Source organism: Equus caballus, chromosome 4, assembly GCF_041296265.1.
Source record: "Equus caballus isolate H_3958 breed thoroughbred chromosome 4, TB-T2T, whole genome shotgun sequence".
Lineage (NCBI taxonomy): Eukaryota > Metazoa > Chordata > Mammalia > Perissodactyla > Equidae > Equus > Equus caballus.
The window spans coordinates 90,297,735-90,325,209 of NC_091687.1; the positions used below are offsets into that span (position 1 = coordinate 90,297,735).

The following is a 27,475-nucleotide window of genomic DNA, read 5'->3' on the forward strand; positions in this document are numbered from 1 at the left end:
AAATGCGTTGTCAGCAAACCAGGTATGCCTGCTTTTGTACTGGACTGCCACCTTATTTTAGGAATCCACCTTGACGTGACAAAGGTAGGTGCTGTGAGTCACCTGGGGGTCTTGTCAAAACACAGACCTGGTCCGTAGGCCTGGGGCAACCTGATCGTCTGCATCTCCTCAAGCTCCCAGGTGATGCTCTGTGGCTGGCCCCCGGACCACACTGTGAGGGGCAAGGGTCTGATGGACTGCCACGGTACACGCCGCCGACTGCCTAAGGTGCAAGCATCTGGGTCATGTTTGAAGTAACTCCCGTGACCTTCACGATTTCAAAAGCCAACCTGGCAGGCTTCACGCACATCGCTTCCTGATTAGGTGGTCACAGTGGTGACGCCTTTCGCTTTCTAACCCATCCCCCACTTAGCACGCTGCCTGTTCTTAGCCTCCAATTAGTATTCTAGTAGACGATTTCACAGACGTGGGACGCGCTTGGGGGAGCCGGGAGGAAACTCAGCTGAAAGGCAGGCTGCAAACACATCAGAACACAAAACACACACATTCAGCCCAAAGACCCCCATTCCTGGACCCCATCCAGACTCTTCCCTTTATTATTTTTGTTCTCTTTCCCATTTAACTAGATCTTGCCTGAAAACAGCCTGGGTGTTGCCAAGGTAACGCCTTAGCGCCTCCCGGAACACATCATTGTTCAATTCCAGCAGCCGCAGCCCAGAGGAATTTGCTATTTGTTTAAGAGATGAAAGCCACAAACTTCCACACATTCTTCTCCAGTTTCACTCCCCTCGAACTGTATGGCCCGGCCAGAGCAGAGTACGACGTTGAGGGGAGGGGACTCATGGGACCCAACGAAATAGTGGGTGCTTGCGAGTGGTCCTTACCACTCAAAGACAGAGAGGTCTGGGATTTCTCTTGCCGGGGCACTGCAGGGACAACTGTCCTCACTGAGGCTCTGAGAAGGACATGATTGGGGAGGAAAGTCTCGCAGTGGTGGCTCCTCCCAGCCTCAAATCTGGAAATGTGCATCAATCCACCCTTCCCGCAGGGCCTCAGTTTCACAGATTGTAACTCTAGGAAGGGTGCCAGAGCCCCCACTGAGCGGCACACCTAACTCACCTGTATGAAAACACATGGCAGGTGGTTCAGGGCAAGGAGGCGTTTCGAGAATGCACACCGGGCCCATTTAACGAGCTTTATCAGGAACCCAGCGTGGTGAGGTAGGTACTGGGGATGTGGGGGGCACCGTGATGGGGCCTCTGGGTTTTACATTGCCCTGGATCTGCAGCTTCTCTCCAGGAGCTGTGCATTGACCCTACTTCCCTCTGCCGCCACAGACTGATCATCTCTCCGTCCTTGCTTTTCTTTATCATTCTGCTTCTCTCACTAACAACCACTTGGCTGCCCCTCTATGTTGCATCCAAACTCCCTAAGCAGAAGAATTTGATTGGTTCAGGCAGCACTGGCTCCTGGGCCGGGCTACCTCATAGGATGCTGGCTGACCTACAGAAGGTCAGCCCTCGGGTCGGGTGTCACTTGATCCAATCAGCTCTGGCCCATGTGCCACAGCTCCACCGGAATAGCACCGGTCCTTAAAGGGGGCTGCAGATATGGCAGGTCTTCCAAGGCCGGTTCCTCCGTCCAGTGCAAACCTGATGAAGTGATGCTTTCAGAAGGATTCTGGGGAGACAGCAAAATGTCTAATGAGGAAGCTTGTCTGAATTTCGTGGTATGATCTGGTGTGTGATATAATCTCTCCTCATCATCGTGGAGACATTGGTAAAACGTGTATCACTCACCAATACTTTTGGCCTTGGACTTGTACTTTTGGAGGCAGGCTGGCTGTGCTGACTCTGGCCTCCAGGACGACACAGGTTTAGAATAGAAGCTGCCCCTGGGGGCCCATCCACAACGAGTTACCTACAGAAAAAACTTAAGAAGTTTGGCAGCGAATGTAAGAAGAAAATACGATGACTCTGCTGGAGTAGCAGGATCACCTGTCTATCAACCCAGAGAGAGCTGTGCAGAGATATCAGGGTGATAGAGAGAGACACACGCATACAGACCCACACACACAAACACCTGGACAGGCACTGTGAGAGACAGAGAGAGAGAGCTCCAAGAGACACACACCCAGAGAGATACACACAGGTATTGGGGAGACAGAGAGAGACACAAACACACACAGAGGCATACTCATACCCACCCAAACAAGCAGAAATGTGAGGGGAGCCTGTGGCTCGAGTGGAGCTAGTCTGGTGGAAGTGAACACTGCATCGTCCCTTCATACAGGAGAGCGAGGCTGTGTAGCACAAGAAGAAGAAAAGGGCCATCTCTCTGGATGTGCAGGATGTCATGGTGAAGCAGTTGCCAAGTTCATCTTCAGGAGAGGGGAGGCCTGCGTGCAATGGCTAGGCGATTCAGTATAATTCCTTTGCAGAGGAAAGTGTGTTCCTTGAAGTTGAAAAGCATACACCAAAAACCAAAAAAGCAGGAGTAGAAATGCTTTTGGAGAAACTGCCAAAACTCAGATGAGTTTTAATTGTCTGTTTAGTCTGTGGCCCCAGCACTCAGAAGCGACCTCCCTCAGGGAACACTGTAACACCCCGCAGAGTCTGGTTGGGGAGCCACTCTGCACAGAAGGACAGCTGTCGTCTGCCTGTGGTTCTCACCACACAGCCACCCACACGGGGGTTGAGACCACGTGGTAATTGGATACTGCATTCCAGCCACAGCCAGTCCCATGGGGCAGGGCCGGCACCTGAAGAGATGAAGAAGGAAATGGATGAGTTGTTCCTGCGGTAAGATGTAGAGCTTACAATTAAGCCTTAGCCTGTCATGTCTGGAAGGGACCTTGGAGGTCTTCTCACCCAACCCTTTCATTTCTCAGAGGAGAAAACTGGAGGTTTTCTCAGAGGTTAAGTGATTTACCTGAGGTCACGCAATGGCCTAATGGTGGCCTGGCAAACTCATTTATCAGCAGCTAGTACCCCTTAACTTAGATCAGTTTTCTTTTTACCTCTTGGAAGATCAGGTCTGTGGTGGAGGGGTGGAGGGGACAAACCCTGACACTTGGTACAAGGGTCTCTGAGAGGGGTTGGTTGAGAAAGTTACCGTGGAACCGTCAAAGAAGTTTCCTCTTCATTTTATCTGTAGGATCTCCCCTCCTTTGGGCCAGCTGTCCCTTTATGAAGACTTCACTGTGGTCACAAAAGGGATGTGGTGAGGTGACTCAAGTCCTTCAGAACAAATGTGATCTGGACAGAATCAGGAAGGGAGTGAGTGGAGAAAGTCAACTGATGATGTTGAGGGGCCAGCAGCGACGTTAGTCACAGCATGGGGGCTCCCTGCTCCCTCCCCTCCCCCAGCTGCTGGTGAGTCAGTTCGTTTGGGTGCAAAGTGCCTTCTGGGGGGAGAGGGGTGAGCAATGGGGAAGGGGAGTGACCACAAAAGGGTATGGATCTCAAATTGGTAACGGAAGGATCCTTGTTCACAACAATGGTGAAAGCCTTGCTGGACAGAGGTATGCGGAAGTCTGAAATTGCTGGCCAAAGGGAGCTTCTGGCTATTCTCTTGAGGGGCCTTGCCATGGTGTCCCTGTCCCTTCCTAATGTTGTTCTTACATCGAACATTCCCTGTCACCTTTGGTGTCCTCCCCCGTCCCTGGATGGGACGGGGAGGACAACGCCAAACTCTTCTCCACTTTGGGAGGCGGTAGGAATGAGCCATCCAAGTTGGTGGGGATTTGCTTGAGGTCTTGTAGAGCCATCAGGGTCCACAGTCACATCTGCAGCACACAGGTGTCTGTCTTTGACGTTCCCCTGGAACCCAGAGAATGCAAGAGGGCAGCTCTTCTCAGAAAGGGGCGTCACATTTACATCACTGATCCAGGGCCAGGAGGTGCAGAGGGAAATGCAGTAAAGAAGACGCAAAAGAAAACCCACCTCCTTGGCTGTACCCCCCCACCCTCAAATGACTCAGTTGGTCATTGAGATGAAAAAACGGCCACAAATTCTTTCTGCTCTCTGCTAGGATCCTCCTTTTGAATGCAAAGGAGAGACTGGGAGCTCTCCGCAGAGTCAAACGTGGATCTCCATCTCAATGCCCAGAGACAAAGGCCAAAAAATGTGAGGAATTTCCAAAGTGCCTCCTCCAAATGGCATCTCCCCCATCCTCTGGCTCAGCTCCACGGGAGCTTCGGATGGGAATGGGGACTTTCTTCTCCGGGCCTGGCCTGGCCTGCTGCCCACTCACTAAAAGCTTGTATCTGAGTACAAATGAAATTAGGACTCTCGCTGCCCAGCCTCATGCTGTTGTGCTCGTGTAAGAAGATACTTCTGTGAACCTGAATGAGCGGGTGCGGCTGGTGAGCGGGCCCCCACCGGGCAGTCCACACTCTCCCTCACTTGCCCCCCGTCTATGCAGCCACCCTGATGGCGGATTGAGGAGACAGATGCAGCCACCACTCCAGGGCAGTGGGAATGGTTCACTTTCTGACGGTGGCCTTTAAGAGGGCCCTCGTTTGGCTCAGCATTCTTTTGTTCTTCTCCTCTTGGAGGGTGAACAAAAGGGAATTAACTTCCAGGACATCATAAGGAGCAAAGAAAGAGACTGAGAAAGAGCCCATGGAATCTCATTTTAAGACATCTTTGAGAGGCAGAGTGACACTCGATGTACTGGCGCCCTTGGCAGTCTGGGTAAATGTCTGCCAGCCCTCACTGTGCCCATTTGTTTAATACTAACCTCCCCTCCTACCCTTGCAGAATGCTGGGTTCTTTGGGGGAGGCTATGACGCCTCAGAGGATGAGAAAAACCAGAAAAGATGATAACCTGTAGATAATCTTTGGAAGAGGGGTCGCTAGTGATAAAAATTGGATTACACAACCCAACTGTTAACTGTAGGGCTGCTCCAGTCATCCATGACAATATTAGGGAATTTACCTCATTTGTTGACTGCCTTGACCTACCAATCTGGTAGACCTGCCTCTGGCTTTCTTTGCTCCCTACCAGCTGCCAGAATAATTTTCCTCAAGCACTGGCTTGTCACGCCATTGCCAACTTTAGAACCAGCCATAACACCCTGTGGCCAACTCTCCTGTCACTGCTCTTCAACATGGCCGCCCTTCCTCTCCATGCTTCTCATTTATTCCAGTCCGCCTCCCAAATAGTCTGTCCTCACTCCTTGACTCTTATCCCATCCACCATGGAGGACACCTCCCTTCTTCCCTTCTCCCCCTTTCAATATGGCCTTTCACAACCCCCTACTCCTCTTCACTCGTAACCCATTTACCACCTAGCTAGAGTCGCTTTCCCTCTAGGAAGCTTCTCTGACAAACCCCACCTCCCCTCCTTGGTGTCATGCAGGCCTGGCCTCAGAGTGCGGTGTAGCCTGCTGCTCTGTTAGTTGCTTACCCTTGGGGAACTGATGAACCTTTGAGCCTCTTTTTTCCTCATCTGTGAAGTGGGGAAATGATTACCTACCTCATAGGCCTTCATGACAATCACGTGAGATGATAAGAGCATCGTAGTAAACACTCAAGGAACGCCTCCTCTTTTTTTTTCCCCTGAATCCCCTTGATTCTGATGTATTCAGTCTGCATTGCATTCATAGGTAGTTTTTGCTTTGGAACTATCTTTGCAAACTCAAATGTATGTTGGTGGCCTCAAATGCTTTGCTAGTCTTCGTAAGGTCAGGGGAGATCCTATTCTAATGGTTCTCAAAGTGAGGTCCGCTCCCCACGGCATCGGCTTCTCCTGGGAGCTTGGTAGGAATGCAAATTCCTGGGCCCCACCCCAGCCCTGATGAAGCACTGACTCTGGGGGTGGGCCCAGCAATCTGTGTTGTAATGGATTGGTTCTGATGCACACTCAAGTTTGAGAGCTCCTGCTCTATTCCATTGCTGGGAGCCTGAACCCTGTGCAGAATAGTGTGGGACTCACCAGGCTGCCTGAGCTTCAGAAATACCAGTCAGTTAGCTCTCTAACTGACAAGGACCCTGCCGGCAGCTCCCTCCCTCAGAACTGACTCTCCATTCCGTCCTAGAGATAGGTGACTTTCAGACAGCTCTTTCTTCCCTCAGCTCATTGGCAGAGGGAAAAAGAAAGTTTCTTCTCTGTGCTTTGTTTGTTCTCACTGACATTTCACGGCAGCCAGGAGCTTGGACGGCTGTTGGCAGAGAGGTGTAAGCTCCCCAAAGCCCTTCTGGCTGGTGTGCGCTCCTGGGCCGTGCTGCTCTGAGCCCATGGTGGGGTTTCCCAGAAGACGGACAAAAGGCAGTGCTGGGTGGAGGGAGGGGGTCCAGGTAGTGTGCGCTCGGCCTTTGGGGAAAGCCAGGGGAAGATCACCCCACACCCCAGGCAGCTTCCTCAGGGAGCGGGGGCTGCCTGTGTGGCCAAGGACAGCCAGTCTGGCATGAATGGAGACCTTGTATCAAAGACCTTACTGGAGCCGGGAGCCACAACACAGGGGCTTTTCAGGAGCAATCTCGAAACAGAGGCAGCATTGAGTGCGACTGGTGGCTCGCGGGTAGACGTGGGGTCTGGCCGACGCGTGGCATCGGTAGAACAACATTGCTGCTCCTTCTGACCCTGCCTCGACCGGGGAGGGAGCTTAAACATCTCCTCTCAGAGAGGAAGATCCGGAGAGGCGGAGAGTTGTATTGTCCGTAGCTTAAGCCACCCTGACCCCTCATCAGTATTCAAGGTCATAGCAGGGGGGCAGAATGTGAGCGAAAGGGTCGATGTGCACAGGGAGTAAGCTGGTGTGCTGGACAGGAACGGGTTAAAGACAGCTGCTTGGAGCCATTGCCAAACACCACTCCTTTGGGGCCTATGCTACAAGAAAAGGGAGGCTGCCAGAAGCACTCTTTCTGCGAAGGGGGGTCAAATCCCAGCGGGACCCCCTAAGGGGTCATTGAGAGCTGAGGAAGAACTGCTGGGGCCTGTGCAGAGGCTGCAAGCCGGGGATGGATGACAACCGCCCAGGGGCAGTCAGGACAAGGGTGGAGCGTGGTGGGTTTAATGCTTTCACAGGAAAGAAGTATTCCTCCCCGTGTGCAGACACATGCTCCCTGTCCACCCACAGCCCACGCTCACCTCTCCGAGCTGATCGGTTGGTTGATCCATCAATTAGCCAGACTCCTGGCTTCCTCTCTCTTCTCACTCTGTCTTCTTTTCCAGGGCGACCAACTCTCCTGGTTCGCTTGGGACCAAAGGGGTTCCAGGGACGCAGAACTTGTGATGCTAAAACTAGGATAGTTGGTCACCTTGCTTCTATCTTTGATATTTTTTACTGCATTTGAAACTACTTATGCTTATCTCCCGCACCTCCCCCACCAAAAATTTGATAATGAGGTGGACAGTGGGAACAAAACAGGGTAGGCCTCTGTTGTGCCCCTTGCGAGGAGGTTAATGGTGTATTGGATGTGGATATGATGCAGACGTTGAAGCCCTCGTTTAAGATACAGTGGGGAAGCAGGTTCTGGCTTATTTAGTACAAGTAGACTGAGGAGGTGGCCGTGCTGTCTCCATTTTCATTCCTGTGCGCATGCGGATCCTGTCTCTTTGTTCCTTTTTAAGGGCTCTTGCACTTCGCCTGGCAGGTCCCACCCATCCTTCAAAACAGCTCAGGCTGGGTCAGGTGGCCTCCCACGTGCTCCCAATGCCACATGTGAGAGGTACACACACATGCACACATATGCACTCATGTGCAGACATACATGCATGCGTACATACATATACACACACGTACGTATATGCACAGCACTTTTCGTGCTCATTTCTTTTTTATCTGCTCCAGTAGACTGTGATCTCTTTAAAGGAAGGGTTGTTTTCTTTTATTTTTCTGTATTTGCTGCTACATGGAAGGGTCAGCGAATGTTTGCTGATAAATGAATGAATGAGCACATTATTCCGGTCCAGGTGAGAGAATTAGGGACGACTTCACGGACCAGGGGGCCTAAAAGGTTCACGGGATATTGCAATGTAGAGATGGAGCGGCGGCCTTCTGGGATGGAGCTGTGTGACACCAGGTAGAGCCAAGGCCTGAATTCCCTTCTGACCAGCCACCCCCTACCCCTGCCTCCTCTGTCTCGGGAACAGCCCTGTGTCAGCCCGCTATGGTATCTGTTCTCCCAGGCTGGGCGGGTGTCGCTGTCACGCTGTCACACAGTGGTGACTCACCGCTCCCTGGGGCTTTTTTTTCCCCTGAGTGTATTGACAGGCAGGCCCAGGAGAGCTGGGGAGCTGTCCTGGAGGCCTTGCCTGTCCAGCCCTCTCAAAATGACAGCTGCCTCGGGGAGGACAACTTGATTTTCAGGGAAAATGCTGCTGTTTTCACTGTTCCATCAGAAAACAGTGATCCCAATCAGGTCATCTCAGAACACTGGTGGGTTCCTGTTCAGCAATCTCTCTCCTTCAGAGGCCTTCCCAGGGTGCAGCCCAGGCCTCTGAGGCAGCCTGCAGACTCTCACAAGCTTGGGGCAGGGCCAGTGCCCAGGAGGCCTCCTGGAGAAAGCCTGGGGGCAGAAGGAATGAACTCAAGGTGAGCACCAGGAAAGCCAGGGTCCTTGCCCCAGTAGCTTTTGGTCCCTAACCAGGGGAGGCCCAGGCTGCCTGTGCCAGGACCCCATGGCTTTCCCCCACCCCTCCCCACCCCACTCCCTCAACCCTTTCTCTCTTCCTTTTTCCCTTCCTTGTCTTTTCTCCTCACCCTCCCCTGTCTGTACCTCACCCCTTTCTTTCCTAGCTGGCAGTCTCTGCATCTTAGCCCAGGGGAGGATGACATGGATGAACGAGTCTTCCTTAACCACCCTGAAATTGATCACTTGTTTTGTGCTTTCCTCCTCCACTTGGATGGAACGAAGGCAGAGACTAGTTTCTTCACCTAACTATGCCGCAACACTTAGAACAGCAACTGGTACATCATAACTAATGAGTGAATGAATGAGGCCAAATAGTCAGCCCCATACCCCAGGCTGCAGCGACTTAGCCCCGGGCAGTGGCCGGGCTCTGTGTTTGGAAGATTCCTGGGATGAGGGTGAGGTCTGGGGAAAGCCCCCTGCACTTCTACAGTCACTTCTTTGAACCCCAGGGGAGCCTCAGAAGGCAGAAGGAGGTTTCAGGGCACAGGAGCCGTGACAGCTCTAATTGCTTGCCTTGCCTTCTGCAAGCAGAGCCTCTTGCTGTGCTCTTGGCATTTTCTCATGTGAGTCCCACTCCCCCAGTGCCCGGCCTCCTTTGGTCCAGAGCACTGAGCTCATTTCTCCTGCTCTCCCCCAGCTCTGCCTGTTTTGTGGCCAGCACTCCTTTGCTGACATGGTGACAGGTACTGGGAGGGACAGGGAAGCCCCTGTGCCCATGCTCTTACTTATATCAGAAGAGCCTAGACCCAGACAGGTGAGGTCCTTGGCTCAAGATCATGTTACCTGTCCTTGGCAAAGCTGAAAATTCATTTAGTTTTTCATTCATGGGACATATGTTTGAGTCCCTACAATGTGCCAGCACTTTCCAAGTCACTTGAGATACATCACTATACAAAACAATAGGACAATAGCATCAATATAACAGTATAACAGAATTACCAACTGAAATAACTATGCCTTGTCAGTCTTTTGTGATACAAGTGTTGTGCTAAGTGCTCTGTTTATACTATTTCATGTAATCCTTACAGCAAACCCATAAATTAAGTCCTCATTTTCAGAGGAAGACCACTCATCTAATGACCTGACTTCATGCCCTGTGTTTATGGTTTCGGTGATACATCGCAACCTCCTAAATTATGACACTTGGGTCTTGACTCCCAGTCCAGGACTCTTTCTGCCCTACTAGTCTGTCTTTCAGACTTCCCCTTAGCTTCATTCTTTATCTGAAGAGCATCTGCTATTTAAAGGTCAAAGTTTGTATCTTCACATAAAGTCTGAAGTCAGTAGACGACCCAGTCATTTCCTAGGGTCTAGGAAAGATATTACAAAATTACAGAGGCAATAGAGAAAGAAAGATAATCCCCAATCTCTAGTCACACTAAAGCATGAAGTAACAGAGAATGGTCTTTTCCTCTGTGGGTCCAGAATCGAATTTACTGTTGTTGTTAGTGCTGTCAAGTCAATTCTGACTCCTAGCAACCCTGTGGACAGCAGAGTGGAACCCTGCCTGGTCTTTTGCGCCATCCTCTCGTCTTCTGGTGCTGTATCAGACAATGCTCTGAAGCTATTCATAGGGTTTTCATGGCCAATTTTTTGGAAGTGGGTGGCCAGTTTCTTCTTCCTAGTCTGTCTGAGTCTGGAAGCTCCAGTGAAACCTGTCCACCGTGGGTGACCCTCCTGGTATTTGAAATATCAGGTGGCATAGCTTTCATCATCACAGCAACATGGAGCCACCACAGTATGACAGCCCACAGATGGTTGGTGTGGTTCCCTGACTAGGAAACAAACCTGGGCAGCAACAGTGAGAGCACTGAAACTTAACCACTAGACCACCAGAATCATAGTTGATTAAAATGCATTGAGAGCTTTCTAGGAGAGGCACAGAATTATACTACGCAGGATCCATATCTTTAAGGAGCAGATAACCTAGTCCTCACTGGGAATATAGATGCCTTGGAGAGGTAGACACAATGTGATATGTTTGCCAAATCCAGCTTCATTTTTCTCTTCCTAGGCACATAGCAAGATTACATTTCCCAGACTCCTTTGCAGCTAGGTTTGGATGACAGGAGTCCTGACCAATGGCATGTGGGCAGAAGTGATGGGATGTTGTCCATGCTCCTTCCCCTCCAATCATACATTTAAGGTGACAGCCTCATAAGTTGGAAGTAGCCTAGAACTGCCAGGTAGGACCGCCTGATGCTCATCGGTTGGGATCGGTACTAATGGTTTGGTATGACCTACATAATCTGGACAAGAAAGCTAACAAATAGAGAAAAGGTACCAACTTCGAAAACATACTAAACCTAAAAACAGTCGTTTAGGAATGCATATGTATGTATTAAAAATATACTGAAAAGCAAGACTAAAAATAAACAAACAAAAAATCCAGAAGGCTATTTTTCCCTCAGGTGGAGGATGGAGAAGGGCGTGATTAAGAGAGCACAAAAGGGGCTGATTCAAATGCATTGGTAACACTGTCTTTATTGGTATGGGTCATTTATATACGGTTTTCATTATGTTATTTTTATGTGTTATTGTTGTAGAAATAATACACAATAAAAATTTAAAAGACATGATGGTGTTTTATATGTTATCATTTGTCTATCTGTCTATCTATCTATCTATCTATCTATCCCTTTTCTCATTCTGTGTATATGGCCCATATAAAATGGTGAAGGAGGAGGAGTGTCTGAGGAAAGGAGTGAAGAAGAGAGGAGTGGACCATTTATAAAGCCGGTGGCCGTGCAGGTAGGTGAGAAAGAAAGCCATTGACAGAGAGGGAAGGGTTGCCAGAGAGGCATGATGACAGCCTGGGCCATGAGTTTGGGGAATTGATGGTAAGTCAGGGTCTCTGCAGGAAAACGATGCCACGCACAGAGGATTGTTAAAGAGAGTTTCATAAAAGGATTATTTACAACAGGCGGGCCGGGTTAAGAGAAACCAACAAGAGATGGCACAGCACCCCTCAGCTAGCAACAGCTGGGAGCCATTAGTGCTCCTTGGCTCAAGGGAACGGGGAGAGGCCTCCCTGACAGGAAGGTGACCTGAGAGAGGAGGAGGGGGGAGGCAGAGGGACAAATATCCTTGCCTCACTCTCTTCCCACCGTCCCATCTCTTGTTGGTGTTTCCCACTAGCTGAACCCATCTGGAAGACAGAGGTAAATGCATTCACGCAGTCCCTACATGTCAGCCTCCCGGGGTTCAGGGTGGAGAGTGGATTGGAGGGGTAGATGGAAAATACCCAGCCCATTAGTGGAGAAGAAAGTTTTTTAAAGAAGTTTACAAAATGTCAGATGCCATATCCGGCTGGTGCCTCAGCATCAATCAAGGCAGTGGCTCCAAACGGTAGGAGGAATCACTATATTCTTTATTGTTGGGGAAAGAAAAGCTAGTTTCACTTAAGAATGTTTTCGATGAAGGTGTGAAAAGTATTAATTTTATTAAATCTTAACCCATGATTTAAAAATGTTTTTCTATGTGATGAAATAGGAAGTTTGCATAAAGCGCTTCTAATGCATGCTGAAGTATGATGGTTGTCTTAAGGAAAAAGCATGTGTGATTTTTTTGAGTTGTAAGTTGAACGAGCTGCTTTCTGTATGGAATCTCATTTTTTTTTTCTTGAAAGAATGACTGATAAGAGCAAGGGGGAGAAATGTCCTGGTTTCTTTCTTCTCCTGTCCTCCAATTTCAATGGACAACCCTGTCTGGAAACTAGTTCTCAAGAGACCTTGGGGAACATAGCTTGCGGGAGTCAGTGCCCCTGCAACACAGAGCAGAGAGCAGGGAAGGGCCACGCATGGATCTGAGAGCAATAGGCACATGCCCGGCTCAGAAAAGGAAGGAGAGAATCAGGATGTCGGCTGAAGGGAGCCACAGGGATGACAAGAGGCTGCTCATCATGGGAGGATCTTCTATTGGTGTGAGGGAGGCAGGCAGAGTAGAGGAAGGCAGAGACAAACCCAGTCTGGGTGGGGATAAGAGCAGAAGGGGGACATGGTAGGCTCCAGGCAGAATGTTGTCCTTGGAGAGAGGGGCCAGTGGATCTAGAATTTCCACATTCTAATAGCTAGTAGGGCTAGCTGATTGGCACTGAACGTAGGGAACTAGTTTAGAAACTGTTTGCAAGCTGCTCTTAGGGTCTGTTTCTTTGGGGAGACTGTAAGATATTGGGCACGGAAAGGCTAATGTTCTCTATCCCTAGGCTTACAATTTTCAAGTCTCTATATGTAGTCTTGGCCCCTCTCATACCCGACTGCCTGCTAGAGATCTCCACCTGGAGGATGAGGTGCCTATCCTCTTTTCCTCAGGGCCTGGGTAACTCTTACTCACCCTTCCGATCTCACCCAAGATGGATTTCTCCCAAGAATCCTTCCCTGGCTCCTAGACTAGCCTCCCATAGCTCAGGCTTTACTGTCATTAGCTGTTCAACGAACATCTCTTCTGTCAACCTAAATAAAGAGTTAGACTGAGGCAAGCTCGAATTACTAGAAATTGAGTTTATTCGAAAATAGCAGAGGAATTGCAATTCAGAAATGCATGCTGTTGCAAGCTACAGGTGAGTCCGTTCAGAGTTTGGGGCCGGGCTGTATTTATGGACAAGGAGCTCAAAGAGGGGGAAGACCAACCAGAGTCCAAGCAGTAAGTTCATTGGCTTGAGGATGGGGAGAGATTCTTGGCGGATGTTCATTGGTCAGGAGATAAGACTCAGTTCTCTGTAAATCAGGCTTTAGGGAAATCAGTCTCTCGGTTCGTAAGTTCTGTTCTTCTGAGGGCGCTTGTGTGAGATTCTCCATTTCACATGCTCTGGTTCCATTTTAGATCGAAATCGTTTCACATTCCCCACTCGAAAGTAACTGCATGCATCTCTATCGCCAGCTCCCAGCACAGTACTCGGTAGAAGGTAGGTACTTAACAAATATTTGATGAGTGAATGAATGGCTGATTGACGTGGGGAGATGTGGCATGTCGGGGTGCATCTCCATTCCTGAGGTTCACATTAGCAACTATACCCTCCCTCCTGCCTCTGGAGTCTCAGAGAGGCAGAGAAGAGAACTGTGCTGGGCAACCCTTCCCTAGTGTGTGCCCTTCACAGAAAAGAGCCAGGAGCTTGCAGCTTAGTTTAGCTCTCAGGGAATGGCTATGCAATCTTGGGCAAGCCGCGTAAACTTTCTCAGTCTCCGTCTTCTCATGGATAAACTCTCTGCCCCCACACCTCTCAAGGCTGTTGCGGAGGTGAGAGTTGATGTTACTGATAGCGAAACCCAAATTCGGAGGAGCCCCTGAACAGTCCTCTTGGCTTTAAGCCCTAGGTGGCCACACTGGCTGGTGGCCACACTGATGTCACCAGCCCTGTTATCTCCTTCAGAGAGGAAATGTTAACTGGAAGCACTTCAAGGGAGACAGCTCTTTGACTGTGGAGCTGCCCACGTCTCCAAGGCTTCTGAAGGCTGTGGGGGAGGGATCCTCAGCAGGGGTGGGGTGTGCCGGCCAGCTGAGGGGCCAGCCCGTCTTCCTCCACCACTCCCACCATGGCGTTCGCACATGGGGCAGCTGATTCAGAGAGGGGAACAGGCTAGACCCAGGAATTCTGATTCCCAGATAAACTCTCATCCCGGATGGGCTTTCATTCTGCCAAGGATAAATGAAAGAGATAGGCCCTGAGCAGAGAGAACCTTTCTGGAAATGTCCATGTCCCTTCCCTGCAGTGACCTGTGCCAAGCCCTGGGACATAGGGACTAAAGGCTCTGCCCTCAAAGAGCTTGGGGTTGAACAGGAGGGTAGAATAGATGCTCTTATCATGGGGAGGACCCAGCCTTGTCAGGGAGCAATGAAGCCTGAGGCTTGCTGGGGACGGAGCAGTGGGTGGTGGCCCTGTCCCATTGCAGCTGGCTGGCTCTTTCTCTCCTGGAGCTGCAGAGGCAGGTCTGCCTGGCGCTGAGGAGGGCGCTTCCTGGCTCCAGGCTCTGGGGTTGACTCACGGGCAGTGTGAGGCGGATGCCATGGGAAAGGGCTTGTCTCAGAGGAAGGCCCGAGGTTCCTGGGGAGAAACAATCTCACTTCCTCATTTTTCCAGCTGAAGTGCTGCACGACCTTCCTTGGGGGCCATTAGAGCCCCTGGGCCTGGCTCACAGAAGCCTGAGAGGCCCCCACAGGCCGGGGATTGGAGGTGAGGTGGTCTGCAGGAATGCAGTAGTCTGGGGGGAGGGTGCGGCTGGTACCAGCTAAGACTGTGGTTTCACCAGCAAAGCCCCTCTGAAGCCAGGAGGCCAGAGTGTATGAATTATAGACCTTGCCCAGGTCGGTGAGGGGGCTGAGCTGGGAGCCCTGGGCCTGACGCCCTTCTAAGGGTAGATAAGGACGGATCAGAGGGAACTGCTTGTGGGCTCACCCCACATACACCACTATTTCCAGGATCCACCTCTGAGTGGCTGGAGTGACAAGACAGATGACATATACATAGATGGAAAGGATTTTGTATTTCCTTTGGAAGCGCTTTGCTCAAACGTCTTGTGTGTGAACCAGCCCGTGTACCTCAGCTGGTCAGCCCCCAACCCCTCTGGTGTTGGGTCTTACTCCCCCAGCCCCCAGGTCCTCCCATAAGGCTGGTTCTGCCCCCTCTGGCTTATCCCTTGGAGCTGGTTTATCCCTTGGAGCCCAGGTTGGCTTGAAATCAACATCAAGAGCAGCTTCTGTGAGTCTCCTTAAGACCCACTGGGGGCCTCTGTGCCTGCCCATGCCCGGCTTGGGGTCAACAGCCCCTGTGCCCTGGGAGAAGTGTGGACTTCCCTGGAGGTTTAGTGGAGGTCAGGAAGAGAAGTCACTGAGAGCAGTTACCCAGACTTCCCCGCCCAGTCGACATCCTGGCCCTCTCTGCAGCCCTGTTCCTCGGCACCAAGTTGTCCAGCCCCCTTTTTCCTTTCTGCTCCTTATTCAGACTCTAAAAATCCCTCTGCTCTCCAAAGCAGTGGGGCCTTTCCCAGATCCTCCCCTCAGGCCTCCTCGGGGTTTCCCTTCAGCCTGCAGACTGCAGCCTTCACCAGCCACCAACCAGAGCGGGCTGAGCTGTGTCAGTAGCTGCGCTGTGACTGCCTGCAGGTTCTTTTTTTCAAAAAGATTGGCACTTGAGCTAACAGCTGTTGCCAAGCTTTTTTTTTTTTTTTCCTTCTTCTTTTCCCCAAAGCCCCGCAATACATAGTTGTATATTCTAGTTGTGAGTCCCTCTGGTTGTGGTATGTGGGATGCCGCCTCAGCATGGCCTGATGAGCGGTGCCATGTCTGCACCCAGGATCTGAAACCCTGGGCTGCCCAAGCAGAGCGTGCGAACTTAACCACTAGGCCATGGGGCCGGCCCCTACATGCAGGTTCTTACGTCTGCCCAGGTGCATCCCCTTGCTTCATCCCCCCACTCGTAAAGAAGAGAGGAGTTTAATTGTGGGGGGTGCAGTCCGATTGCAGGGCGCAGGGCCCTGCTGGGTGGGTGATCTGCCCAAGTTTCTGTCAATGCACCATGGTGGGGCATTTCCAAAGCTCAGGGCTAGGATCTTTGTCCATACCCAGGATCCAGGAACCCATCCTCGCTCCCCCAAACTTCCAACAATCTTTCCTCCCTCAAAAAAAAAGGCCCTTTTGATGTTTATCTCCCTCTTGGAACATACATGCCAAGTGTCATAAGTAATAAAAATAAGACTATCACCAAACACTTAGCACTTACTCTGTTCCAGGTACTATTCCAAGCACTTTATAGTTATTAACTCAACCTCAGTAGTTGGGTGGCGGGGGGTGGGGGGCGTCTGTCTGACTTTTTAAACTATATAGTGGAGTCCTTAAGGGTGGAGACTGGGGTGCCATGTCTGTATCCTCCAAATTCTTTGCACTCTCGGGATGTTTGCTGATTGACTCAGTCTGTCCTTGGGAGGTCCCATCCCATTCTGATTACTCACTTTCCCTTTCTCTTCAAATAGGGCTAAGATTTCCTGCCCTTTCTTCCTCCTTTAGGGCAATGGAAAGTGATGGAAAGTGACCTGGAGAGGCTTTAGGGTCATTGGGACTTTCTTCCTCTGACTGCAGGTGGACACTTTGCCCATCCAGGAAGGCACCTGCCAGAGACGAGCTGGGGAAGACAAAAGTGGGCTCTCTGAGCGGGAGGGTGTGTGTGTTCACGGTGGTCGACTCTGGGTGATGGATCCTGAAAACTTGGCTTTCTTGCATTTCTTACCCTGAGCAAGCGTTGCTTTTTCACTCTCAAAGGGAAATTAGACGTAACAAAGTCGAATGTTTGCTGAGCACTTTGTGGAGTGGTGACCGTTGCGGTAAGTGTTAAAGGATGAACACAGAAGCCCCAGGAGCTGCGTTCAGCAGACATCCATCGTGATGGTTGGTGACTTGTTTTGACTGACCAGTGCCTGTGCCACACCCACTGATAAATATTTTAATATCTCCCCTGACCAGAAGGCATAATCTCTTCTTTGGAGGGAAGATTCTAATCTGGGGCCAGTTCCCTTTCCCAAGCCAGCAGCCCCCGTCTGATGACGTCCTGTGTTGGTCTCTTTGCTTCTCTAAGACAGTTGCAGGAGGGCATTCTGCCACCTCCCTCTTGGCTTCCCTGTTTCAACCTCCCAGCCCTTACAGTTCACAGTCTCCGGCTCCAGGTTGGTGTCAACACGCTAGAGCAGAGACGTCCTCAGCCCTGCTGCATATTTAAAACGCCAAGGCCTGAGTTGCATCCCAGACCAGTTAAATCAGAACCTCTGGGGGAGCCCACGGGACGGGTATTTTCTAAGGCTTCCAGGATGCCTCTGATGGGCAACCAGGGTTGAGGACCACTGAGGCAGCCAGCTGGGAGATGCAGAAGGGCCCTAGCACTGACAAAAGGGCCAGCGTGGATTTGCTTGCCCTGCACTAGACACTATGGAGGAGGATGCATAGATGCCTGCACACATAGGTTCCTGCCCTCTGGAGGCGTGTTGTTGATGAGCAAGTGGATGAGAGGCTAGAGCTTTTGCACAGAGAGACAGGAACGTTCTATGTGAGCCCCACTGAATCCAGTCTGGGCCAATTCAGACATGAGGGTCGAAAGTGCTGGGGAAGGAGGCAATTCAGGGGGCAGGGGAATAATCAGGTCAGTCTTTCTGGAAGAAGTTCTGGAGGTGGTTTTGGGGAGAGAGTCCCTCACACTGGGGAACGGACTCTTCTGATCCTAAGGGTTTTCTCCGAGACTCCTTATCTGATGATCCAGGCTTTTTGTAACTCTGGCCCCCAGTGGGTGTGGCTGGCCACTCTTCAGTCCCTGCCCGGCTCTCCAGGACACCCCGACAGGACTAGGTTCAGGCAGATAAGGACCGTGCTTGTTAGCACAGCTGTTCCCTGCAACACCCAGCGTTGTTTTCAAACCTCCGGAAATGTGGCTACATCCACCCAACTTCAGAGTTGGGCTTGGTTCCAAATAAAAGGAAATTTAGTCAGTTTTCCCAGACATGGGGACAAAAATAGAGTTGACAGGAACCTCAAAGGGTCTGCTGGGATACCAGGGTCACACCTAGAAAAATCTATTGGATCTTGGGTCTGGATGCTGTCAGACGCTCAAAGCATTTCAAAGCTGAACTTTTAGCATCAACAATTACCTCTGGAATCTGTCCATACAGGTTCTTCAGAGACGCTGCTCTAAAGGTGATGTTGTCTTACAAGAAGGCGGTTTTGTTCCTTCTGCTGTTAACAGTTCTAGAGCTTTCTGTGTGTTTACTGAGTGTCTTTGGCTAAGAAGCTGGAACCGTGCTTAGTACAAGATTTCAGAGTTTATGAGATTCTGATAAACTATCTGTGTGGTCAGGGAGATTGTACCCCTAGGAGGAAAGGAACTGAATGACATAACTCATGTTTGGATGGGCTGGATCCTGGCGTGATTTATTCTGCCCACTTTCAACTCTGGATCCTATCTCAGGTGTCTGTGTCCTGTGTAAGCTCATGCTGCGGGACAGGGCATCCTGGGGGGATGTGTTCTGCCTCAATATCCCCAGCAAGGCGATGCTAAACTGTGTTGACATCACATGTATCCTTCCTCACTCTGGGAAGCATTCTCTTTTTCACTGCCCTTTTGAGAACTCGGCACCAGCTGCTTTACAGTGGCAGGAGGCGGTTTCCGATGTACTTGGGACTTTCAAGGACCCCTAAGTGGAGAGAGGGGCCATGTTGCTGGTGAGCAGCAGAGCTGAGCCTGAAATTTGAGTCTCTGGATCTCCAGCCGTCCTCTGCCAGGGAGTGAGCTGTGGGCAATGAGATGGGGGTGCCCAGAGACTCCAGAAACTGGAGATTGCATAAAGCAGGAAGCAGATAATCAGGGTTGGAGAGGACAACGTGTCTCCCCATCTCCATACGTTTGTTGGTGTGCCCGTGCACCCTGTGGCCGAGGCAGGCCAGACTTGGTCCTTGTCAACAGCAAGCCGTCCTCATTCCCCAGGGGAAGTTTCCTGGAGGGCTCGAGGCCCCTGCTTGTGTTGACAGTAAAGGGAAGGGATGTCAGATGGCAGAACTGAATTCGTTTTCCTTTAAAATGAGAAATGTGGCTTGAAAGTGACCGGAGCAAATTACTTAACCCCTCTGAGATTTAGTTTCCTCACTTGTAAATTGGGACCAGTTAAGAGTACCTACTTCATAGGGTGTGCTGAAGGTTAAGCTGAGATGACATTTACAAAGCGCCGGGAGAGCACTGAGGACAGGAAGCTTCATAAGGCTGAGGAAGCCCCCTTTTTCCTAAAGCCTCCTCAGCTGAGCCAGACTTCCTTCTCCCTTTCCCCTCGCCCATCTTGGAGCCCTTGAGGGTGGGTGTGGGATGGCTCTGTCCCTTTGAGACAAAGGTGCCCCCAGGGGAAGTGACTTATTCCTAGAACAATGACTCAACAACTCAGGGGTCCCGGAGCAGGCAGGCGGGTCTCCCTGCTAATGCTGAGTTTGTCCCTTCCGCTGGCCAGCCTGGGACCCTGCCTCCCATCTTACCGCAGTCGACTGCCGGAAACCCCGCCCCATTGTCCTGGGAGGCCCAGAGTCATGGCTGCGCTGGGCTGATGGTTTCCTTCTCTGGCTGAGATAACTGGGGGAGATGGCTATCGGGTTCAGGGAAAGGGTGGAGGGTCTGAGCAAGCCCCTCGCTGCCCTGCAATATCTGGCAGGCCACACTTAGAGAGGAGATCATCTAGTCTCACAGCCTGAGCCTGCCGCTTCCTCCTTTCCTTTCCCCTCCTCTTCTCCTTCCCTCAGCGCCCCCAAGGGCTTTGATGCGTTGTTGGGAAGCTTGGTGTGAGGCTGGGCACACCGTGTCCGTGCTGAGGGCAGGAAGGACTCCCCGGCCCTGGCAGGCTGATGGCCATGACGCAGGGGGAGAGAGGTTTTGGTGAGGGTGGTTCGATTGCTCGAGTTTTGTCCTAGGAAAAAAGCTTCCTTGTGACTGAGCTTGGAGTCACAGATCTGAGTTTAAGTCCAGACTCTAAGCCGGATTAGCTCCGTGAACTTAGGAAACTTCAAGTTCCTTCTCCGAGCCCTGGTTTTCTCATCTGTTAAGTGGGGATAAAAATGCGGAATGCATACAGTTATCATAAGGAATAAAAGATCTAATGCGTGTAGAGACCCCAGCAGAGGGCCTGGCACAAGGAAACTAGCATGATGGTCATTCCTGTGCTGCCACGTGGCAGGTGGCCTGGCGACGAGAGTGCCTAGGAACTCTCTCCACCTCACCTTTTCCTGGAAACAGTAGCTCAGATTCTGTTGGTAGGTGAGATGGATCATCTTGGCACAGAAGGAGTAACACTTCATTCCTTCAATAAGTGTCTATTTATTGAAAGCTTACTATGTACCAGGCACTGTTCCAGCAGCTTGAGAGACAACAATGAACAGGATGGTCCCTGTTCTTAGAGTGTAGGAATGTGCAGGCCTGGGGGATGAGGATGGGGCGGGAACAGATAACCAACCAGCAAAGCATAAGACTATAGGATAACTTTACCTACAGAGGGGTGCTTTGAAGAAAATGAGCATAGAATAAAGTTAGATGGCTGCAGCTGCAGCCGTGTTGGTTTAGATAGGGCACGCGGGGAAGGCCTGTCTAAGGAGGTCAACTTTGAGGACCATTTGAATACAGCAAAAGAGCGAGTGGTCAGAACACTTGGTGGGAGAGTTTCTAGACATTGAGGACAGCAAGTTTGGAAGCCCTGAGGTAGACACCCAGCGAGGCAGGTTCTAGAAGAGCGTGACGACGGGTGCAGAGGGGGTGAAGGGAGAGAGAGGGTGAAGGAGCTCAGAGCTGGGAGCACACTGGGGGCTGAGGAGCCTCTCTCTGGCCCCAGGCTGAGACCTCCGTCCCTCCACAGGTGGCCTGTTGCCTGCATGTGTGCATGCGTGCGTGTGTGTGTGCGTGTGTGTGTGTGTGTAGGGGACGTCAGGGAGGAGCGGAAAGCTGACCATGGTGGACTGTGTGTTTTTTTTAATTACGGTGATGGCAGGCAGCTGTCACTGGTTTCTTTTTACTTATTTATTTTGTCCCTGGTTCCTGATGAAACTTTCTGGTGCTATTTGCTGACGCCAGAGGCAATCTTGAGTTCTGAAAACACAGCAGAGCCCAGCTGCTCCCCTTGGGCCGCCCCCATTTACGACCAGCTCACCAGTGCATGGGAGACAGCAGGCGGCCAGGGGCATCACCTCCACGTGATGCTGCTCCAAGCTCTGTGTGCCAGCCTGGAGCCCTCATCAGGACCATAATTTGGGGAGGAGAAAGCTGCCTCCGTCCCCAAGTCAAACCCATTGCTTGACTAAATTAGCTGGTATTTCCCCTCATTAAATTGATACTTAATCAAATAATTTCGAAGCCACAAACATTTCTTGGGGCTAAGCACGACGTAGGATACAAACCCAGCTGGTAGTCGTGGGTATGGTGTGCTGGCTGACAGCTGTTCTGATGAGTTTTTACATATTTTAAGTTAGCACACTGCTAGAAACAAGGATGAACAAAAGATTTTCTCTGCCAGCAAGAAGCACACACCTCGTCGTACCACTCGGCTGATTGTCCGAGGTGCTGGGTGAAGGAAGGGTTTCGACAACTGGATAAACCAAGCCCCAGGACATAAGTGCATCAAAAAATCTACTTGGCCCAATATTTACCTCCCTGAGCTAAAACCACACATTGCCTACCTGCTCTGCCCCTCGTCACCCAGGAAAACCCATTTCCAAAGGCTGTACTGTTTTTTTTTTTCATTTCTTCTGGGTCTTCCCCAAGGTTTTCATCTCTGAATAATTAGTGCTTGGGCTGACCTGCCAACCTTTGACCTTCAGGACCCCTTCTTACATATATCTCAGAGCCTTTTGGGGTTTTCATTCCTCCGACCCCCCATTTATACGGCTCCCCTGCACCTCCCTACAAAACTTCGTGTCACAAATTTGGCTTCCTGCACCCCTCTGTGGAACCGCCCAGGGCCTCCTCCCCCCTCCTGTGTATGGCCCTCCCCCTGCCTTTCCCATGTGAGTTCTACCCCAGGGTCTACTTGTGAAGTCCTTTTGTCTCTGGGGACTGTCACAGCCACCAATGGCCACCATCTTCAGACATGGCCCCATGCTTCTCAGGGCCCAGCCTTCCGTGGGCCCCCAATGACCTCCCGGTATCTCCTCCCCATTCAGTGTCTCAACGCCCCCTTTTCAGGTCTGATGAAGTAGGGTGATTTTCTGCCCTTCAAGCTGCTTGGGGCAAGGAAAGAACGAAGTGGGGCAGTGGCACCTGCCATGAGGTTTGGGAAAGACTCCTGTTCCAGGGGTGGGTGGGGTGCGCCCGTGATAACCCCCAGGCCAGGCAGGCAAGGGTGGGGCAGATCCAGCATTTCTGTGCTGGGCCTGGGGTGGGAGGCAGGTGGACAGTGACCAAAAATAGAGCCTGGACTCACTCCGGGGCATCCATGGAAAGTGTGGCGTGGAGCAGGGTGGGACGGCATCCTCTGATCTCATGCAGCGTCTGTTTTCCTCTGCCTCCCCTGGTGTAGGGCCACCGTTTATCAGGGCTCAGCTTCCCCCGGACAGCTGTGGGCTGCCCTTTTCCCTGTCCACTTTCTCAACCTGAGCCCTGGGGGCAGGTGGGCTAGGACGGGACTGTCCCCTAAGAGTAGGGCCTCCTCAGAAAGCGTATCCTGGTGGAGGGTGTGTACCAGGTGGTGGGCCCAAACTTCCCTTTCAGACTTTCTTCTGAGCTGGACAGTGACTCACCATTACATGATCACAGGAGCATGCATGGGGCTGACAGCCAGGCCTCTGTGTCATGGGGTGTGGGGGGCTCTGGGACAATCAGGAAAGACACTCAGAGGGTTGACCCTGATGACTGAGACCCACCGTGTGGTGCAGAGCAGAGTGTGGATGAGGGCGGTGGTTACAGAAGAAATAGAGACACAGTGGGTAGGGGAGGATGGTGAGTCTGAACAACAGGGGCCAGTGGAAAGTACTTGTAAGGTACCCTGGAGGCAAATCCGCCTCGTGCAGCCCGCTCTCCCTGTATGCTGAAGGGAGATACAGGGGAGGGGAGGGAGAATCAGAGGCTCTGAGACACCAAGGGGCTAGCATCCACACTCTCTACCACCTCTCATGGCACTGACAAGGAAACTGAGGACCGCTCAGCAACCCTCAGGCTCGGCTCCCCATCGCCCAGCCGCAGAGAGGCCTACGGCTCTGCAGCTCAGCTCCTGGGGTCAGGGCTCCTTCTACCTCCCTTCAGACACTGCTGGGGGTGTGAAGAGCTTGAACTGGGAAAGCCGAGAGGTGAGGTTTCCTGGTCTGGGAGCACTGAGGTCACAGCAGGGGACAGCAGTCAGAGACTCATGGCAGAGCTAAAGGCCAACCTTGGAATGTTCTCATTTCTCTCTCCTCTTGTCTTCTGTGTTCTCCTATCTTGTCTGTGTTATCTTTTCTGGTCTCCTCTCTTGTCGTCTCTCTTCTCACTCCTCATTGGGTTGAGTGGTGATGCTGGCAAGGAGGCTGCATCTTTCCTCCTGATCCATTTTGGTTCCCAATCAGCTTGGTTTTGCAGTTGCCAAGCATGGATTAAGGGAGCAGAGTGAAGGGCATATGAATCGAGAGAAGGCTTCAAGGCTTCTACCCTTGAAGGGGGTGATACCCACAAATCTTCATGGAACAGCTGGCACGTGCTGGGTTCTGGGCTAGGCATTGAGTTACAAATATGAGGAAGACATGGTTCCTGCCCTCAGCTCGCTGTTTCGTGAGGGAGACTGACAAATACACAAATAACTCAAGTATTGAAGAGAATGGGGTGAGTGCTCCAGGCGTGGTGTGAGCAATGTGTGCTGGGCAGGAATTGGCTCAGCTCCCCTTCCTTTTTGCTTCCTTCCTTCTCTCTCTCCTTTCCTTCATTCCCTCTAGTCTTGGATGTTGAACACCGAACCATAATTTCCAGCTTCTTGCCACATATTTCCACCTGAGTGTCCCACAGACGTCCCCACTTAACACGTCCCACACATGTCATTTGTTTCCTCCTCATCCCTGCTTCTCTGGATTTCCCATCTCAGGGGAAAGCACTGCTCTGTGGCCCCAGCCAGAAACCTCTGGTGTTGTTCCTGCCTCGTCCCTCTTCCCAGTATACACACATCCAGTGACAGATGTGTGAGGACCCACCTCCTCAACTCTTTCCAGTCCACCCGTCACTTCTGTCTGTCCACATGGCCATGACTAACGTGGGCTCTCACCGTCTCTCTGTCAGACCACTGCAGGGATTGCCTGCCCTTGCCCGCATTGCCCATTGCTCCTTCAATGCCCAGCCCTGCCAGGAACATTTCTAAAACACAATCGCAGTATTTATTTGATAGCGTGTAGATTGGAATCATTAGGTGCCAGGCACTATTCTAAGTGGTTAATAGAAATATTAATTCATTGGATCCTCCTAACAATCTTAAGAGGTATGTATGATTATAACCACATCTCATGGACTTGAAGGTGCCATCAATTGTAAGGTGCGCTTTATTTTTGTAGCACTAAAAAAGAAAAATTAGGACACAATGCTTTCTTATCACTTCAAGTTTTTATCGTATATTTAATGAAAGAGTTCTTTTAGACTTGTTTGGGCATGGGATTTTCAGTATCATAGATCTATCTTGTGAAGAACTCTAGAAATGAAATAAATTATTCTGCGTATTCTTACATCTTCCTCATCTTTGGAGTTCCACCTTTCCAAGTTGTTTTTAAACTCAGAGTCATCAAGATCTATGATTTTTACCACATAATATTCTCTGTGCCATTAAGAGTGATACAGTATTTCTTAAAAGTGTGGATTTTCTTTCAAATGGCTGACTTTAAAAGTGTGGATTTTCTTTCAAATGGCTGATTTCAATTCTGCGATATTTGATATGTGTGTCCAGCTGATGATGACTATGTAATCATTGCCAAGTAGCCAATGATTCTAAGTTGATTTTAGACATTTTAAAGTGTGAAAAAAAAAGTTCATCTTGCAATTGATGAAATACGTTATCCCACTTAACAGATGAGAAAACTGAAGAGCAGAGAGGTTAACCATATTTCCCGAGGCCACATAGCTGTCAGTGAGCACATAGCTGGTGTGAACCCAGGCAGGCAGCCTCTGGACTCTGTGCTTTATGAGAAAGCCTTTCCTGGAAACCCATTGCCTAGAGCAAAGAAACAACATTCAAGTCCTCTGTGACCTGGCCCTGCTTTTTTTCTGGGCTTATCAGCTCTCAAGTGGCTTGTGCCGTAGCTGCCCTGGCCTGCTCCAGACAGTCCTGTGGTACCCTGGGCCCTCTCTCAGGTGCCATCGTAGAAGATGGCTCAGACACCACCCAGAGCAGAAGGCTTGTTTCCGGTGCCACCTCCTTCGGGATACCTCCCCTGGCACGTTGTTGGTGGTCTCACAGAATTCAGTTTCTTAGGGCCCTGCTGACGGCCTGCTGTGTGTGACCATGCCTCCTCTGAAAGCCTGGGGGCCCCTCGGGGTGGGAGACTGGCTTTCCCTCTGTGCCTCCATCCCAGAGCAGTGCTCCATCTGTGGACTTGACTATACCAACCTCTCTTCCTTACACCTGGACTGAGGGGAAATCTGAGGGTTTGAGAAGCATTTGGGAGATCTAGAATGTTCCGTAGTTGCCACTTGAGTATTGACCAGCTGGGGACTCACTGTTCGTATAAGTAATATCCTGTCCATGGGAGTGTGTTCCTAGCACCATCCTGAGTTGTAGGAAAACACCCGATTTGGCGTGTTCCAACCTGAAACACCTCCCTCAAAACCCCTCTAACCAACTCGTGGGGCACAATGACTCAGGCATTGCTGGCTGGCGCATTCATGGTGTACAGGGATGTGTGTGTGTGTGTGTGTGCGTGCATGTGCACGTGTGTGCACTTGCATGCACATGGCAGGGCAGAAGTGTTGGCAGACAGACCTCCTTCTTTTCTGCTAAAAGCTCATTTTTTGTGGCTGCTGATTCTGTGGAGATTCCAGAAACCTCCCTTCCTGGTTCCTGCCCCAGGGCTGCGAGCCAGCTGTCCCGGTAGGAGTCACGCAGGCCAGCTAGCAACTCGAGCAGCCCTCCTCCACTGAGGGGGATGGCAACGGCCCATGTGGGAGATGAGGAGGAGGAAAGTTCCAGGCCTGCTTGGTTATTAAAGACATCTCAAGATAATGAGGCACAAGGAAGTACAAAGAGACAGAAAGGCAGCAAAATTAAAAAATACCGCCCTCTGCGCTTTGACCGTCAGGCACAGGGGGAGGCGTTTGGCAGATGTCAAGTTGCCAGGAAGAGGGACTTCTGGCTGCATCAGGATGTGGGGCGTCTGTGTGTCCAGGATGGTACCGGAAATGCCCCCTCTGGCTTCGATCTGTGGCCTGCTGAGCTGAGGGACCGTGTGGGTGACCCTTGTCCCTGGTGTCACCCTGAAGATCAGGGCTTATCTTCCAGACTCCGCTGTGTTCTCTGTATCCCACTGTGGATGGACGATCTGGACTTCATCCTGAACCTCTGATACCCACTTACAGAGCCTCCTGAATGGTCTCTTCCGAGGACTGATTACTCAAGTGGTGTTTTCTTTCCTTGTTCTGACCTCTTCTGAAGCTTTCTACTGGTGCCCTGGCATTTGGAGAAACAGCTGGCCATAGTGTTGACCATAGCTATTCTTGTCTGAACAGGTTAAATGAAAGAAAGAAAGGAAGAAAGAAAAGAAAGAAAAATATAAATATACATATATATGTATATATATACATATTTGATTAAGAGATGTTGCGTCGGTGTTTTAAATTTGGATACTTTACACTCGGGGTCAAGCTGCTTCCCTTCGTCCCGGGAGAGGGTTCTAGCTGAGGTGGAGTGGGGGAAGTAAAGTTTTTTAGGTGTTAAGTCCTTTAGAAAAGCTAAATTTATGCTGAGTTATGAGTCCCCAGCAAATGCACAAAGTCACAGCTGTTTTCTCTCAGCGGTACACCTGCACACACGGTGGTTTCTGTCGGGGACACAGCTGCAAACGTGGCTCACAGATGTCAGCCTGGCTCATGCCTCTCTCCCTTGGATGACCCTCGTCTCCTCCCACCACCCCGACGTGTGGTAAAGGGACAGGACACCCACCGGGACATGGCAAGACCAAGGAGTCTTCATGGAAAAAGAACCCTCTGACCTCCCCTTTGCCGATGATTATGGTGCCCCAGGCCAGGGTGAGATGTGCCTGAGAAAGGGTGAAGGTTGGCTTTTAAGTGTTTTCTTGGGCTGTCCTGGGTTTGAGGTCGGTGCCAGCTGCCTCTGGAGGGGAGTGCCTTGAGGACCTGCATGTTCTTCTCCCTGAGGACTCTCACACAGAAAGCCTTG

The 27,475-nt window shown here is 51.0% G+C and overlaps 2 long non-coding RNA genes across 3 annotated transcripts; one reads left to right on the plus strand and one right to left on the minus strand.

Moving 5' to 3' along the window:
* Positions 1–565: 565 nt before the first annotated feature.
* LOC111773257 (uncharacterized) lies at positions 566–3,185 on the minus strand. Of its 2 annotated transcripts, none has more exons than XR_011437998.1 (4): positions 3,115–3,185; positions 2,207–2,761; positions 1,800–1,920; positions 566–1,680 (listed from the first exon to the last, which is right to left on the minus strand). It is a non-coding gene; the product is annotated as an uncharacterized lncRNA (long non-coding RNA). The 2 variants fall into 2 exon arrangements; XR_011437997.1 differs by having other exon boundaries at positions 1,800–1,932.
* LOC102149646 (uncharacterized) lies at positions 693–21,482 on the plus strand. Its single transcript, XR_011437996.1, has 5 exons — positions 693–1,220; positions 3,157–3,374; positions 11,323–11,393; positions 13,464–13,545; positions 21,214–21,482. It is a non-coding gene; the product is annotated as an uncharacterized lncRNA (long non-coding RNA).
* Positions 21,483–27,475: the final 5,993 nt, after the last annotated feature.